This window comes from Peromyscus californicus, unplaced genomic scaffold (genome assembly GCF_007827085.1).
Source record: "Peromyscus californicus insignis strain IS unplaced genomic scaffold, ASM782708v3 Scaffold_4__1_contigs__length_199733344, whole genome shotgun sequence".
Taxonomy (NCBI): Eukaryota; Metazoa; Chordata; class Mammalia; order Rodentia; family Cricetidae; genus Peromyscus; species Peromyscus californicus.
In genome coordinates, this window is record NW_026294562.1 from 159,190,997 (window position 1) to 159,208,159 (window position 17,163).

The following is a 17,163-nucleotide window of genomic DNA, read 5'->3' on the forward strand; positions in this document are numbered from 1 at the left end:
CCCTTTATGGGTATGAACTGGAGTCAAAGGTCTTCCAGTTGAACTGGAAAACAATACCAGGTTTCCATTATGGATACCGCAGCAATGCCAAGTTCCAGACCAGACACACACACACACACACACACACACACACACACACACACACACACAAGAAAACCTTACAAATATTTTGAAAATACATTCCATCATTCCCTGCCAAGCATCAACTTTTAGCATTTTGCCAGATTTTTAGGAGATTCAACCTTGCAAGCAAAGTAATTAATTATGTAAAAAGAGAGGGAAAAACACTCCACAAGGCGGAAAAAAATCTACCAAACAGGACGTTAAATGCCACCGTTTCCCTGATCCCATGGAGTTTAATGTGGGTCAATTCTAATGGCCCGCCAGTAGCTGGGTGTGGTGGCTCACACTTCTGAAGACAGACTCCTGTGAGCCAGGAGAATCGGGGTTCGGAGCCATACCAGTCTTGATGTTGAAAACTTACTGTGCGCTGTGTCCCTCTGAGCTGCTCGGACGTCATCAGAGCTGGTGACGTGGTATGGGCCAGAGGGCACCTCAGGCTCAGCTGTCAAGGAAGAGGCCCAACCACCTCACACGCTGCAAATAGATGTTCTGCACGGAGCTTGGCATCTCCAGCAGCCATGGCTCAGAGAACACTCCGAACACAAACTGTACAGATAAATGCCATCCCCACTGCTCTTCGGGACACCAGCCAATAGAGGTAGCCCAAGGCCAACACTGGCTGCAGATATCCCGCCAAGAACGTGGCTGCACTCTCTCTCTCCTTGATAAAGTGCTCATGGGCTGATTTCCTGGAAGCCCTTTCCAGGAATATACATTTCTCTGTGCTCGGGAGATGTTTCCTGGGGACCTCGTTGGAAGCTTCTACAGCTCTCATTTCTTGCAGGCATTCAGGTCTTGCCAGCTGCAGGATGATGGACTTGCCTCAGAGAGGAGCGCGGGTGGGCAGAAGGGGCTTCGTCCGTCCTTCCAAGCTAGCAGCTAACTTGAGTGAGGGCTCCTTAAGTGCCAGGCACTGCTCCAGCAAGATCACCCTGACTGCCCATGCAGTGCTCAGATTAACCTAGTACGGTAGCCTTATTTTAAATTGAAAAGCGAAAAAATGAAACCGAAGCACAGAAAGGTTAAGTAACTTGCCCTCGGTGGCACAGCTAGCTTGCAGCTGCTTAAGCTTTTCATCGCTCTGGCAATGGATGGATTTATTCTAGCTTGTAGAGTCACAGGTTTCAGTCTGCCATGGTGAAGTGGGCATGGCACAGAGCGTGCCTAGGTTCTCTTTAGCCTCCTCCTTTTTCCTCTCTCCCAGGACCCAGCCTGTGAGGTGGTGCCGCCCACATCCAGGGTAGGTTTCTTTCCGTAAGCTGTTCCTCTCTGGAAATACCTTCATGGACACACCCCGAGTATGCATTACCCCTCTTCTAGACACTTCTCCGTCGAGACTGACTGTCACAGAAGGGGAGCCAGAGTGCGGACGCAGGCATCCTGGCTGTTCCAGGGCCCTCCTCCATGTCATCATGGCATGCCCCGTTGTTCTAGTCTCGCTCTGTACACATCTGCATCCTTGGCTCCTAAGCTTCCCCGTATAGAAACAGGTAGGAAGAGCCAGGATTGACCAGAGGCATCAACAGTTTGTTTCTAGGACCCACAATATCCATGACCTTCATCTATTCCGTAGACCAAAGTAAACAATGCATGTGACCGTCATCACCCAAACAAAGCTGGCTTCTAAATCACTAGTCCTCCCACGAGAAGAGCAGACGCAGATCTCCACATCAGGGTTATGACCTCACCTGGTCTCTGCCATTGCTCTCAGCATGCCAGGAGGGACACTGCCCAAGTCCAAGTCAAACTAAGCCACCCCCTGATCTCACCTCCATTCACGCTTCTGTGCGTGCATCTTTCTCCTAACACACTTCAGACATGTCCTCACTCCAGGGCCCTTTGCACAAGCCGCCCCTGTATGTCTGTGTGGCTCAGATGGCACCTTCTTTGCACAGGTCACCCCTGTATGCACGTCTACACGGCTCCAGTAGTGCCTTCCCAGTGAAGTCCTCTCTATGTACTGCTATGTCCTGTGGTGCTGGGACCGGCTTCCCAGCGTGGACCGGTTCTCTCCATGGTTTCCTCCCCTTGTTCATTTTGCGCTCCTCCCTTCACAGGTAAGGGGCGCCTTCCAGTGCTCCACACAGCTTACTGTGTTCTCTATGGCATCTGCTTTGCTCTGGTTAGATTGTAGTTCTGCTCTTTGTCCTGCTGGCAGCGGGTGCCAGTTGTCCAGAACAGTTCTAGAATATATGCTTAGTAAATATTTACCACGTGGATGGGTTGCCTCTGGAGGGAAAATGGGGGAAACAGTAGGTGAGACTCAAGGGGAATCCAAACATCAGCAATTGTTCTGTTCTTTGAGATGGAGAGTGGGTTCACTACTATTTATTTTTATTTGGTGTACATCGATTAGTGTTTTGCCTGCATGTGTGTCTGTGTGAGAGTGTTGGATTCCATGGCACTTAAGTTACAGATAGTTGTGAGCTGCCATGTGGGTGCTGGGAATTGAACCCAGGTCCTCTGGAAGAGCCGCTAGTGGTCTTCACCATTGAGCCATCTCTCCAGCCCCTACTATTTGTTATATATATACAGGTGGGGGCATGGTTCAGTGGTAGAGCACTTGCCTAGAATACTGCAGTGAGGGGCTGGTGGGGGTGGGGCTAAATGACATAAAGGTGGCCCAGCATGTTCTCTTTCCCTCCCTCCCTCCCTCTCTCCCTCCCTCCCTCCCTCCCTCCCTCCCTCCCTCTCTCTCTCTCTCTCTGTCTCTCTCTCTGTCTCTCTCTCTGTCTGTCTGTCTCTCTCTCTCACTCACACACACACACACACACACACACACACACAGAGGGAGAGACAGAGAGAATGAGAATTTGTAATCTGTGTGTGAGTTGTATAAAAGGGATGGTCCATTTCTCCACCCAAGTGTGCACCGCAAGTGGACTCTTCCAAGTTATACAAAATGCTTAGGTCCAGACAGAGTCCTTTTGAGTTCCTGAACTGTTCAGCTTGGGGAACATTTGTGTATATAATCATGTCTTAAGGATGAGACCCAGATCTAAGCCCAGAATTCATGTATGCTTCCTATGCACATTGTACCCAAAGCCTGCTGAAAGTGATTTTATACAATACCGATATTAATCTTGTGTGGAAAATCACGTTACCGAGGGTGGAATTTTCCACCTGTGGATCACATCAACAGCAATGGGGAAGTTGTAGATTTATGAAGCGTTTCGAGTTTGGAAGTTAGGGGTGCTCAGACTACATGGGGGTCAGTGACTGCACTGTCGGTTCTCAGTCAGGTGTGTCAGAGGTAGAGAAGATGCATGGGGGCAGGAAGAGGAGGTGGGCAGGGCGTCGGACCCTCAGGGAAGCTTCTATAAATGAAAGACAGAAGAAATGAAGGGGGCTGCAAACTGACTCAAAGAGCTTTTGTCAGAGTGCTGCTGGAGAGGAGAAAATTCACAGCAGATGGCCATCCAAGCCTGCCCTGGGCTGGATTACTGCTGTGGTCCGAATGAGAATGGCCCCCATAAGCTCATATATGTGAATGTTTGCTTCCCAGTTGGTGAACTGTTTAGGAAGGATTAGGAGGTGTGGCCTTGTTAGAGGAAGTGTCACTAGGGCTTTCCAAAGCCCACCCCAGGCCCAGTCTTGCTCTCGGCCTGCTGCCTGTGGATCAGATGTAGCTCTCAGCTGCTGCCCCAGCACCATGCCATGCTTGCCTGCCGCCACGCTCCCTGCCATGATGGTCATGGATTAACTCTCAGAAACTATAAGCCCCCAGTGAAATGCTTCCTTTTGGAAGTTACCTGGGTCATGACGTCTCATCATAGCAATAGAACAGTGACTACGACATTATTGTGTTTTATTTTTCTCTCCTGAAGCAGGGTCTTGCTATGTAGTACAGGCTCACCTTGAACTCACAATCTTTCTGCCTCAGCCCCCCTAAGTGCTGGGATTTACAGCAAGGCTCACCACACGTAGCTCTGGATGTTTCTGAGAGCAGGGTCCCTCGCATGGTGTCTGACCCCAACCACCTTGGCTGACTGGCCTGCATCCTCTCTATGTGAAAGAAGAGAATGAGAAATAACGTGGGTTTTTGTTTGTTTGTTTGTTTGTTTTGGGGGGTTTTTGTTTTTGTTTTGTTTTGTTTTGTTTTGTTTTGTTTTGAGCCACCAAGAAAGCAATGTCTGAATTGTAAAGGGCTAAGTCCAGAAATGTGGATAAAGATGGAGAGATCTTCTGGGTCAAGAGGTGGCCAAACAGAACGCTCTTGGCTCTGAGGTCCCAAGGCTCCTAAGATCTGCTTTTGGAGCTGAGTGTGACGGTGCAGACCTGTGATCTCAGCATTGGAGAAACTGAGGAAGGTGGGTCCTGATTTCAAGTTCAACCTGCGCCACATAGTGAGTTCGAAGTCAGATTGGGTTACATATGAAGACTCTGTCTCAGAAACAAACCACAAAGGTCTGCTTTCTGGACTCGAAGCACTCACCTCTAGTGAGAGGAGTGAATCTCGACTGCGGGCTATGTGGGCGCTTTGGTCCAGCCCAGGACAGGACAGCCTGTCGGGGAGGCAAGCAGGCCAACAGTCTCTTAGCTGGGAGACCGCATCTGCTCCCGCCGTGTTGCGGGCAGCTTCCTGGCCATCAATCAATGTCTCCAGTGAGGACGGCGCCTTCCGAGGAATACCATTGATCAGAGGAGACAGAAAACAAGTGGCCACAATTGGGACAAGTGAATATTCATTTGGAAATGTCAATGAGCAAGTAAAGATTATGCCTGTGGTGACTCGCCTGGCAAGATCAATCCCCATCATGAGGTGACCCAGGTGTCTATGGATGCTGAGCGCTGGAGCCAGGGACCCCCGGTGTGATGGGGAGAGAAACCAAAGGGTGTATGGAATACACTCTCTGTGTATGTCAGACACACCCACCTACCACCCCACCCTCTCTGTTACCAGAGATGCTGATCAAAGCCGGGGACTGGGTGAGCGCTTTCTGGGCTGTGGGTCCCCTGCCCGCGGCCTTTGTCTTGGTGTGCATCACAGCACTGTGGCTACAAGGCCCAGAGACACGTGCTTGCCTAGAAGGGATTGAAGGACTTCAGGAAATGGGAAGGGGTGGGGGCTTCAGCCGTGTCCAGATGGAGGGGGTCTTTAGTCTTCAACAGGACCCTTCTTTCTCCTTCTGTCAGTGGGTCCCCACTGTATACACTTAGGATTGCACCCAGGAGAGGCAGTGAAACTTGGGGCTGGGGCCCCTGTTGTGGAGCCTTCAAGCTGCCTGCTTTGTCCTAGGAAATGTACTAGGATCCCTGCAGGCACATTGCCAGGTGCAAGTCACCTAGGTGTGGCCCACCACTCCCCCCACCCCCACCCCAATTAACCATCTGCAGGAACTGCCATGGGTGTGGGGGAGGGACTCAGTCCCGCTTCTCTGTGCAGCCTGCTCAGCTAATGAGGGGTTTGTGAAATTTTTAATTATGGCTTCCATGCCTTGCTTAATTATTTGCATATGGCTTTTACAAGCGAGACAGGGACGTCTGCGTGCGGCGCTTCTCCTCAGCCCCACGTTTGACTTTAATTAAAGGCAGAACCTGAGGTCTTCCCATCACTAATGATGGTGGAAAATTAGCTTCCAGTTCCCAGGGGTCACCGGAGTGATGCACCCTGAGGCGGAGAGGGGACGGAAAGGACAGCAGCGGAGCAGTGGCGCAGATGGCAGATGGCCCTGCTAGGCTGCTGCTCCTAAGCTTCCCCCACCCCGCCAGCCCAGGCTGCCCTCCTACTGTCCTTCCTCCAGGCTCAGAGAAGAGACAGACAGAGCTTTGCTGTCCCCTGGCAGGAAGGAGCCTGACTCTCCCACCCCTTTGAAGAACGGAAGCACCCACTTGGGGATCAGTCCCCATTGTGGTCCAGAGCCGGATATGGCCTGCCTGCAGCTGGACTGTCTAGTTAATGGCAGCTAACAACAGAATGGGGAGTTTGGAAACACATGTGTTGTACATTCAGCACATGCTCATTAGCACACAAGCAGAGCCATGGAGCCATGTCTTCACATGTACCTGTCATAGACATGTTCACACCCGCAACCTCACATGGATAAAGGGTTTCCTATGGTATAGGACATGAGTCTGTGTCTGTAGGTCCCCTTCTCTAAGGACACTAGTCTTTTTTTTTTTTTTTTTTTTTTTTTCAGAAAGCTCTCCCTATGTAGCCTTGGTTAGCCTTGAACTCACTATGCAGACCATCTTTTAGGGACAGGGCTCTTGCTGTTCTATCATGGCTTCATCCTAACTGTTTAGTCTTCGATAATCCTAATCCCAGATAAAGTCACATTCTGAGTGCTGCGGGGTAGGATGTCAAAATATAGATTGGAGGAGGGAAGAACATCATTCAAACCGTAAAGTGTGTGTGTGTGTGTGTGTGTGTGTGTGTGTGTGTGAGAGAGAGAGAGAGAGAGAGAGAGAGAGAGAGAGAGAGAGAGAGAGAGAGAGAGAGACATCACTAGGCAGCAGGGTGGGACGGAGAAGGAGACAGAATGGGGTTGGGGGCGGCATACCATATATGCTGCACCACACTCTTGTCTCTCACCACACCGACCATCCTCCAGACAGAAGCAAAAGCCTCGTGCTGGAGGCCCACGTTTCTGCATGGGTACCATGAGGTTCCAGAGCGGTGGAGCCAGCTCCTAGCCATGGTAGATGGCACGCCATCTCGAGTCTTTTCTCTGCTCAGCTAATTTTGTGCGAGTCTCTGCAACATTAGGCATTACTTCTATCCAGAGATCGCGTGCCTCCTCACACCTGAGGCTGCACTTCTCATGGCAGAGTGGACCCCAGGGCTCAGTGGGCTTAGACATGAGGGGTTTTTGTTTTGTTTTGTTTCTTGAGACAAGGCCTCCCTATGTAGACCAGGTTGGCCTTATCCTTGCAGAGCTACACCTGCCTCTGCCTTTGAATGCTGGGATTAAAGGCATGTGCCACCACACCCTGCCTGCACCTAAGTTTTTATTGAGTCACACCCCACCCCTCTACCCCCAACTCGCTCCCTGGTGCTTGAACCTGGGGCTCTCACTCTCACAGTGCGCTGTACCATTGAGGTGCAGCCCTAGCCCATTGAGTAGTCCTTTAAAATCTGCAATGCTTGACTGGCAGGTCTGAGGGTTGGGATCTGCTCCTGAAGGCCATTGGTTGAGTCACTTGAAGAACAACTTTCATTGTACAAAGGGTCACGTGGTTATTACTGGAAATGACAGGGACTTCTGACAGGGACTCACTGGAGACCAGTGATTGGCCACTTGGGGTCCCTTCGTAAGGTGCCTGTCCCACCTATCTTCTTTTCCCTCTTCTGCACCCTGAAAGAAGTTGGGCCTTAATCATCTCCACTATGGTCAGCTGACAGAGACGTTGACAGGCCCAAGGGTGGGACCTTGTGGATGTCATTTCACTTTGAGACGCTACCAGTTGGCTAATGGCTTTCTGTAGCTGTGACCCACTCCATCTGGTAAATGCCTGGGAGTGCCACCATGTTTCCGGGAGCATCAAGGTTTTCCTTTCTTCTTGTATCATTGAGGCTGAGTAGTGAGACTATGTAGGATTCAGGATAGTAAGAAGGAGGTTGTGGGCTCAGGAAGAGAGAAAACAGACCTCTCTGCATGTTGTTTGACATAAACAGAGTCAGCTAAGCCTTGCAAAGAGTGGGCTGGAGACATGGCTCAACAGTTAAGAGCATGTGCTGTTCTTGCAGAGGACCCAGGTTCGATTCTGTTGCCCATATGGTGGCTCACAACCATTCTAACTCCAGTTCTAGGGGACCTAACCTCTGCTTCTGACCTCCATAGGCAGCAGGCATTCATATGGTTTACATACATATATGCAGGCAAAACACTCAACAGGTAAATTTTTTTAAATAGAGGGGGACCATCTGCGGGATAGCATGTACTGTGGAGAGAAGACTAGGTCCTTCACCCCAGGACATCGCCGATCACAGCAGGAATCTCCATAAGTCGTCTTGTGGGATGGATCCACGAGGGACCTACTTACCGCACGGGAAATACGATATGATGATGCCACCCAGTGAGAAACACTGTGCTGAACACCCGATGCTTGGAGCACAGTGCTCTCTCCTGGTTACCTGTGTTGGAGGAATGCCCTGGGGGCTTAGGACACAGTACAGAACAGCAGGCTTCCATAGGCACCTTCTGGGAATGAGGAGGGATGAAGGCGGGGCTTGGATGTTACCGGGGACTGGCTCTTCCGAGTTCATGGGTCACACTGAGATGTACGGATGTGGGGAGTTGTGTAGTTTTGTTGTTGTTGTTGTTTTATTCTTTGGGAGCCCGCCACCCAGCTCCCAAATAAGTACACGGAGACTTATTCTTACTTATGAATGCCTGGCCCTAACTTGGCTTGTTTCTAGCCAGCTTTTCTAACTTAAGGTACCCCATTTCTCTTCCACATTTTGCTTCTGGGCTTTTTACCTTTCTTTATTCTGTATGTCTTCTTCCCTTCTTAGTCTGTGTCTGTGTGTGGCTGGATGGCTGGCCCCTGGCATCCTCCTCTCCTTTTCTCCTCACTCTTCTAGTTCATCCTTAGATTTCTCTTCCTATCTATTCTCTCTGCCTGGCAGCCCCACCTATCACTCTCCTGCCTTGCTATTGGCCGTTCAGCTCTTTATTAGACCAATCAGGCATTTTAGGCAGATAGAGTAGCACGGCTTCACAGAGTTAAACAAATGCAACAAAAGAATGCAACACATCTCTGCATCATTAAACAAATGTTCCACAGCACAAACGGATGTAACACACCTTAAACTAGTATTTCACAACAGAGTTGGGCGGCTCTGGCCCTGGGATGCTTTTTGAACTGGGACTTAGTGACTGAACACATGGTACAGTTCTGTTTGGAGGTGGGGAGCTGTCCAGGTCCCAGGTGCTGAACCAGCTTAGCACCAACAGACAGGAGAAGATGCTTGGAAGGCTGGGTCTGCAGCTCAGTGTGGTAGAAGGGAGGAAGAGACTGGGGGCGGGGATGTAATTCTGGCTTTCTAAAATCCTTTAGAGGGGAAGAAGGGGCCATCAAGAGATCAATGAGGCGGAGGAGACTTGGAACAGACATGTTAGTAAGATGGAGATGTGGGGCAGAACCTTATGAGGGGTTGGGCCCCTGCTGTTCATTAGTACTCCTAGGTCACTGAAGCCTGGACTCCATCATGCTGGCCTAGACAGACCTACTGGCCAGACAGAAGGAGGGAACCAAGACACTTGATTGTTCTGCCCTGCTGTCAGCCCTAGAGACCTTAGACTGTAAGAGACCAGCCTGTTCAGTGGTTAGCTCCATGATGGGCAGTATGCTGTTCAGTCCCCCTTCAACCTGACTGGATTTAGAACGACTTGGGAGACAGGGGAGGCTCACTGGTGATTGTCTGTGAGGATGATCCCAGAGAGGATAACTCACAGCAAGGCCTTCCTGAATGTAGGCAGTGCCATCCCCTGGGGTGAGAGTCCTGGAAGAAAGGGGTAAAGAGAGAAAGCCATCAGAGGACCGCCATTCCCTCTCTGCCTCCTGCCGTGATGGGAGCTGCTTTGCTTCTGTGTACCTTCCCACTCTCGTGGTCTGAAATCCACCCACTCAGGAGCCAAATAAATGTCATAGCTTCCATTGTTCCTGCCAGTACTTGGTCAGTGACGAGAAAAGTAACAAATACACGAATCAAGAGAGGAATGGCTGACCTGGAGAGATGGCTCAGGGTTAAGAGCACGGAGCTTCTCTTGCAGAGGACCTGAGTTCAGTCCCCAACACCCATATCAGGTGGCTCGAAACTACTTGTAACTCCAGTTCCAGGGGATCTGACCTTTCTGGTTTTCTCAGGCACCTGTACCTCATATGCACACACACATGCAGACAGACAGACAGACAGAAGAGACAGAAAGACACACACACACTCTAAAAACTACTAAAAACCAAAACTTTAAAAAAGAAATAAGAAAGGGGTATTCGCCCTGCATCTGCCTGCGGCATCTGCCTGTCTCAGACGCATGACTTGAGTTGAAAGGCCCCACTGCTCTGGTGTGCATGCAAATGCCTTCCCCTTTCCTCCTCACAGTAGGACACTCTGCTTGCCACACAGCGCCCGAGCACCCACTCTGTCCCAGGCATTGCTGGCAGCCGAGTGCCCAAAGGCAAGTCCTCTGGGGCTTCCTTGTGCCAGCCACAGGGAGAGGGATTCCCTGGAAAGAAGCCAAGCTCCTCAGCCAGTCTCTCCTCCTCCAGAGTCTCTGGATTGCAGTTGGCAGCTTGGAGGCAGCTGCGCCCTGCCAGGGGCCGGGGCACTCCAGTTTTACTCACACACTTTTCTGCCCATATTATACCCCAACTTTCAATTTGGAGAAGTAAATATGCAATTTTTTTCCTTCCCTATAATTTTCCCTGCTGTGGATGTCAGAGCAGCTGGGAAATGTGAATAGCTTAGTGCTTTCTAAACGTAAAAGGAGGCTGGTCGTGCAACACTGTGCATTCTCGGCTGCTCTGGGCAAGATCCAGTGGATCTACTGGGAAAAGATGGTCTCCAAGCTAAAAGTCAGGGGAGCTCTTCACCCGAATAACCCATGTCTTCCCCTTCTATTAGCAATGCAATAAGTGAGTGTGTGTGTGCACGCGCATGCGTACACGTCACACAGATGTTAGTGGGGGGAGAGGAGGGAAGTGTATTTGCTTACACAGCCAAACTTTCTGCATATTCCTCTGGAGGCTTCCAGACCTTCCTGTCTCCGCAACTGAAGGTCAGGACAGTCTGATGTAAGCTTTGTTGGAGAAAAGCTGGGGATAGCTGGGAGAGAGACAGGTTTTGAGTCAGACAGATCTGGGATGGCTGTAATTTATGACATAACCTTGAAATGTTTGGTCTCTCTGGGCCTTTGTTTTGCCCACTGGGAGCAGAGGGGCAGACTGAGAGATGTGCTCCTAGCTTCCCAGGGAGGGCTTGCTGACCTCCCCCTGGATATGCAGTCAACAGCCGGACTCAGGGGCCAGTTCCTTCGGGATCTGCCTCGGCCTCAGCAGGCTGCCTCACCTGAGGACACATTCTTCCCTGGGCGACCCACACCCAGCCACGGAGAATGCCGGAGGTCAAAAGTCAGCCATCGCTGCCTGCCGCAGGGTGCTCCTGCAGACTGCGTGCTGTAGAGGTGTCTTGCCCCTTCAGTTTCCAGCCGCTCCCCTTCACAGGTGTTGGCCCTTAATAAACACTTACACCTCTGAAGTGTGTCTCAGCTCCTTCTCACAGAGAACCAGACCTGTGACAAATAAGGATAATGATTTTCACTTCAAGAAGTTACCGTGAACCAAGCTAAGTGGGCTGTTTGTATAGTGTCCTGCATAGTCACTGAAACATTACCAAAGCAAGATAAATATCTGTTCCGTTTTCATTCCTCCCTCTGAGAACCATGAAATTCTATTCTTGGATTTGAGCGCGTGTTCCTAACCTGCGCTTTGTAAGACGGGCTGTGAAATGCCCCATGGGACAAGTAGCTCTGGACTCAGAGGCCTGTGCTGTGGGGGAAATCTGTGACTGTGGCCAAGGACGCTGGAGCTGGTCTTAGACCTGCGAAGTTCATTATCTGCGAATCGCATCAGCCCTCCTCAAGGATCCTTGCTGAGAAGAAATTGAGCATGCAGATGCCCTTCTATCATAATCGCCGTGTGTCCACAGGGTAATTCATAAAGGAGTTGGAGATATATTGAAATTCAATATTGTTTTAGTCCAAATCAATATTAATAATTGTTTGAATTTTTAAAGTGCAATTTGCAATTGAAAAACGCACAAAGATCAGCCGGTAGTTGCTAACACATCAAATTTTCCTATTAAAGGAGTAGTCTCCTAACTTTAAGACAATGAGGGCTGGCACTGACCCATGATAAGGACTTTCTGTTATTTATGGGTACAGTGTTGGAATTCATTTCCACTAGGCATGAGCTGAAAGGCCAGACATTTTTAGGGTGTATTTATTTTTATTTTATGTATGAGAGTGTTTGCCTGTATGTGTGTAGGTGAACCATGTACATTCAGTGCTTACAGAGGCCAGAAGAGGTCGTTGAATCCTCTAGAACTGGAGTTACAGATGGCTGTGAGCCACCATGTAGGTGCTAAGAATCAAACCCAGGTCCTCTGCAAGAGAAGCCTGTGCTCTTAACCACGGAGCCATCTCTCCAGCCCCAAGGACTTTTAATTTTAAGTTCATGGCTTCTTAATTAAAATAAATTTTTTTGGAATATTATATATTTGCACACTTGCACAGAACAACTTGCAGAAGTCCTGAGTGCTCTTTGTCTGTTTCTCCTAATAGCTGATGTTATGCACAATTGTCCTGTATGATAGTTCAGTGTCACAACCCGGACATCAATAATGAGACTGTAAAATAGGGGACGCTTCATCACCGAGTGCAGTCCCATGTTGCCCTTTAAAGTTCTTTAAAAATTAAAGATTTTTAAATGAAAAACCTGGCTGTCATTACAGTATGATCCAAATCATTAGCCGGGTTGAAATGTCTGCTTTAAAGTGATTTCCATCAGGGTCTGTGTGGTCATGTACATATGCAACCATAGCACTTGGGAGGCGCATAGAGAAGGATCTCAACTCCCAAACCAACCTGGATGCCATAGCATGTTCTAGACCAGACTAAGCTCTCGTTGTCTCAGGGTCTCACTGTCCAGGCCCCAGAGATTCCTTTTAGTTAATGGGACACTGTACTGGCTGGGCTCCATGTAGGGCACACATAAAACAATGGTGCCCTGGTACAGAGCAGCCCCAGATGACCTCATTTCAGCCAGAGGGCCCTCCGGTAGGAAAGCGTGGCTTTGCAGAATCCAAGAGTGCAGTGTGCAGCTTGACACTACAGCTGGGTTGTCATGGACACCTCTCTCAAAGACAGTTGTCATGAAGGTAAATAGCTCAGCAGGACTTGCTCGGTCCATGGGGACCCAGCTGCCTCTGCAACAGTGCCTTTGGTATGTAGGACTTTAGGGCATAGCCCTAGAAGCCTTCCTGAGGCTTGTGAATGGAAGTGACCGAGATCCGTGATGAAGGACAGGCCTCAGACATGGGTGATGGACACTCTCTCCAGATGGCCACTTGTCTGCCTGAAAGTGGCTATGTGGGCGTGAAAGTCACAAGATGTCTGTTTTCCAAGGCATTTGTCTCACCCCCAGAGCTGCTAGGAACTTGGGAACTCATCCACAGCTGATATTTTGTCTGAGGACAGATTGTGAGATAAGGAAAATCGAATCCAGAGGGTTTCACAGCTGGTTGGAGGGGAAGCCAGGCCTAGAACATGAACTCCCTATCTGAGCCCAATGAAAACATAAATATATAAAATACACGTCACATAAAATGCATGACGTTAACTGTTTTCAGAAGATTTATTTTGTGTATGTGTTTTACCTTGCTTTTCTATTGCTGTGAAAAAACACCATGACCAAGGCAACTTATAAAAGAAAGGGTTAATTTGGCTTACAGCTCTGGAGGGTCAGAGTCCATGATGGCAGGGTGAAGGTGTGGCAGCAGGAACATCTGGGAGCTCACTTGTCCAACTGTCAGCAGGAAACAGAGTACCCTGGAGATGTCCTGAAGCTTCCGAGGTCTCAAAGCCTACCCCCAGTGGCACACCTCCTCCAACAAGGTCACACCTCCTAATCCCTTCCCAAACAGTTCCACCAACTGAGGACCAAGCATTCGAACATATAAGCCTCTATGGGGGCAGTTCTTATCCAAACCACATAGTCTTTGTGTCTGTGTGTGCATCACATGTGTGCCTGCTGCCCAGGGAGTCCAGGTATGAGATCCCCTGGAACGGTAGTTACCCTGCGCCAGTGCTGGGACCTGGGGCTTTTGCACGAGCAGTGTGTGCTCTTACTGTGCAACTGTCATCTTTCCCGCCCCAGTGTCACCATTTTTAAGTGTGTAGTCCAGCGGCATTAACTAAATTCACATCGGCATGCAGCTGTCACCATAGTCTACCTTCCAGCCTTTTCATCTTCCCGGACTGGAACTCTGTACCCGCTGAAACATGACTCACATCCCCTCCCAGACCCAGCAATCTCTAGCTCGCCTACTGTCTCTGAACTTGACAATTCTGTGCACCTCATAAAATCCAATTGTGCAGTATTTCCTGACTGTTCTGGTTGACTTTGCGTACATCTTCAGAGATACTCTTGTGTTGATTTCAAAAAAATTTATGTGTTTAATGTGTGTGTGTGTGTGTGTGTGTGTGTGTGTGTGTGTGTGTGTGTGTGTGTGTGGTGTAAGCATGTGAGGTCAGAGGACAAGTTTTAGGAGTTAGTCCTTTTCTTCCACTACACGGGACCTAGGGCTCAAACTCATATTAGCGTTTTTACCTGCTGAGGCTTCTCACCAGCCCCTTCACAGACACTTGACTAACACCATGAACTGTGAGTTGGTTCTGGGGTTTTCTAACATTACACAGCAGTTGGAAGGTGTGATGGTTTGGCTTCATCTTCCGTTTGCTGGATTTAAGGTCATTATGAAAACACACCTCGGGGGCTGGAGAGATGGCTCTGAGGTTAAGAGCACTGGCTGCTCTTCCAGAGGTCCTGAGTTCAATTCCCAGCACCCACATGGTGGCTCCCAACCATCTGTAATGAGATCTGGCGCCCTCTTCTGTGTACATAATAAATAAATAAATCTTTAAAAGAAAGAAAGAAAGAAAGAAAGAAAGAAAGAAAGAAAGAAAGAAAGAAAGAAAGAAAGAAAGAAAGAAAGAAAGAAGGAAAAGAAAAGAAAAGAAAACACCCCCTGGGAATGCTGATGAAGGTGTCTAGAGAGGCTTGACTGACAGGGGAACAGATCTGACCTGAATGTGGGCAGCACCACCCCTCCAGCTAAGGTTCCAGGCTGACCCAAAAGAGAGAGCCAGCTGAGCTCCGCTGCCCAGCGCTGTCTGCTTCCCGACTGCAGACACACTGCAGCCAGCCGCTTCCTGCTCCTCCACGACGTCTCTCCCACGTTCACCTTCCAGCTGTGAGACTCCTTCTCCACATTGCTCCTGTCATAACAATGAGAAATGTAGCTAACACAAAAGGCTTGGAGGCCATCAATTTTATGACATCTAATTATGTAAATGTTTTCATATACATTTGCATATCAACCAGAGAGAGGCTCTACATTTACCTTTGAAAACGTAGGTCTTCAAGCCCCATGTTGTGTACTCTTGGACGGATGGAAGGATTCCAGGTGATACCCTGATGCGCAGTGAGCCTTGGGTGTTTCTGAGGTAACCAACTCCACAGGGTTCGCCAGTGGTTGTACTGACATCACTGGACTTGCTTCCAGCCCAGACCCAATCAAAACAAACCCATAGCTCCCTGAAATGACCTTTTTAAAATTCCGAGTTCATGGTGTGCCTCTCTCCGGATGGCCCCCAACACTTCCGTTTATTAACTCGTGCGCATTCCACCTGCACCACAGCTATCGATCACCGCTCTGGTGCCAGGCTCGGTGCTCAGTGCCGGGAATGCCGAGATGGAGAGGGGCCTCCCACCCAGCTCCCGTGGCTCCATGTGAGCCCAGCGGGGGAAGGGCTAGAACAGGAGCTCAGAGCTTCAGGGAGTGGGGGTACTGGGATCAGCCAGGGTTGGGGTAAGGAGGGACTCAGTTTCTCTATCTTTAGAATTCCTATCCTCTGCCCTACGAGTGTAAACTTCCCTGAGCAGGTGAGAAGTCCTAGGCAAAGACCCTAACTGTGGTGTGTCTTGTGGCTTGGCTGCTGGTTCTTTGACCAGGTCCTTGGGACCTGTCATGGCAGTCATGAATTTTCTGGAATCCTTTAGCCTTCAGGAAGACTTTCCGTGTTTGTGCTGGGGTGGGTGAGGCTGGACTGTGGTGTTCATAGGGGCTTTGGGGACAAAGTTGGGGATATATAAACCTGATTTACACTGTACCCTCCACAATAGGGGCCCTTTTTCCGACCTGCAGAAACTTCGGGGTGGGGGGCGATTGGAGGGAACCTGACCTTGTAACAGACCTAGGACGGTGGGCAAATCGATACTTACCCACCTATCGGATTGGGGTGCAGGTGAGCAGTGCTGGGTCTGGCGAAGCTCCGCCGTGGGGATTTCAGGACTGTATCCAGCACCCCTGAGGCCCGGCTGGTGGAGGAAGGCTGGAGTAATTGGGAGCCTGCAGCCCTGCTTCAGAGCCTGAGCCCTTCCGGCCGTGAGTCCTCTTCACTGAGCACTGCAACTTTATGCCTACGCATAAAACTGGAGGGGACGCGTCCCAGAGTTTGCAGCCGCTGCCGCCGCCGCTGTTAGAGCGGGTTTTAATTAGCTGCAGGATTTTAATGAGCTGAAATCAAGGAAGAGCCCCATCTCAGAAGTAAGCCGGAGCCACGCACACAAGGAAGAACTAGTCTGACAAATATAAATGGAGGTGGTGCTCTCAGGGGACTGGGCCGTGTGCTCCCTCCGATCGAGGAGGAGCAGATGAGTACCCAAGGCCGGGAGGCCAAGGAGGGGACCCGTGGGTCAGCTACCTGTGCCCAGCTGCAGCAGTGGGAAGAGCCGGGCGCCAGATCCCCTCTGCCACTGCAGCAGAAGGTACGGTGCCGGATTCAAGGTGACGGCAGTGCCTGGCTTCATTCTCCTCAAGTTGCCATAGCAGCCTGTCTCCCGACGAACAGCATCTCCCGTAGCCCTCAGCTGGAGAGACGGCATTGTTCACTCCTGCTGGTGTGAGGAGGAAACACCCGGACAGAGAACTTTCCTGGGCCTGGGGCCCACTGACCACGTGGGTGTACCCAGGCTGTCTGGCGTGAGGTGTGGGGGTGGGTCCCCACAAGCCAGAGGGGTCCTCTGAGTGACTGAGAGCAGCATCCAGGCCCTGGAGCAGCCACAGCCAGGCGTGTCCTTGGAGTCGCCACTGGAGGTGCGTGTGTTTTGGCTGAATTCTTAAGTCCTTGCTTATAGCCTGAAGTCCATTTCCCCAAAGAGACAAATGTTTAAATCAAATAAATAAGGAGATGGGAGGAATCTGCAGCCTTGCCCTGTGTCCCGGGAGGTGTAACATTAATTGGATCTTTTCTT

The 17,163-nt window shown here is 50.1% G+C and overlaps 1 protein-coding gene and 1 long non-coding RNA gene across 8 annotated transcripts in view; one reads left to right on the forward strand and one right to left on the reverse strand.

Moving 5' to 3' along the window:
- Window positions 1-17,163, forward strand: part of Chst8 (carbohydrate sulfotransferase 8) — a 133,170-nt gene that overhangs the window by 41,137 nt on the left and 74,870 nt on the right. Inside the window, exon 1 of one of the 6 annotated variants that reach the window (XM_052761544.1) lies at window positions 16,328-17,005. The exons of the other annotated variants lie outside the window; for them this stretch is intronic. The gene's annotated coding sequence lies outside the window, so the exon portion shown is untranslated. Of the gene's footprint in view, window positions 1-16,327; window positions 17,006-17,163 lie in introns of those variants that run through there. 6 annotated transcript variants of the gene reach the window in all.
- On the reverse strand, window positions 8,230-15,457 carry LOC128124827 (uncharacterized). 2 transcript variants are annotated; one of them, XR_008222990.1, is made up of 4 exons: window positions 15,251-15,457; window positions 14,934-15,125; window positions 10,785-11,360; window positions 8,230-9,571 (listed from the first exon to the last, which is right to left on the reverse strand). It is a non-coding gene; the product is annotated as an uncharacterized LOC128124827 (long non-coding RNA). The 2 variants fall into 2 exon arrangements; XR_008222989.1 differs by having other exon boundaries at window positions 13,578-15,125.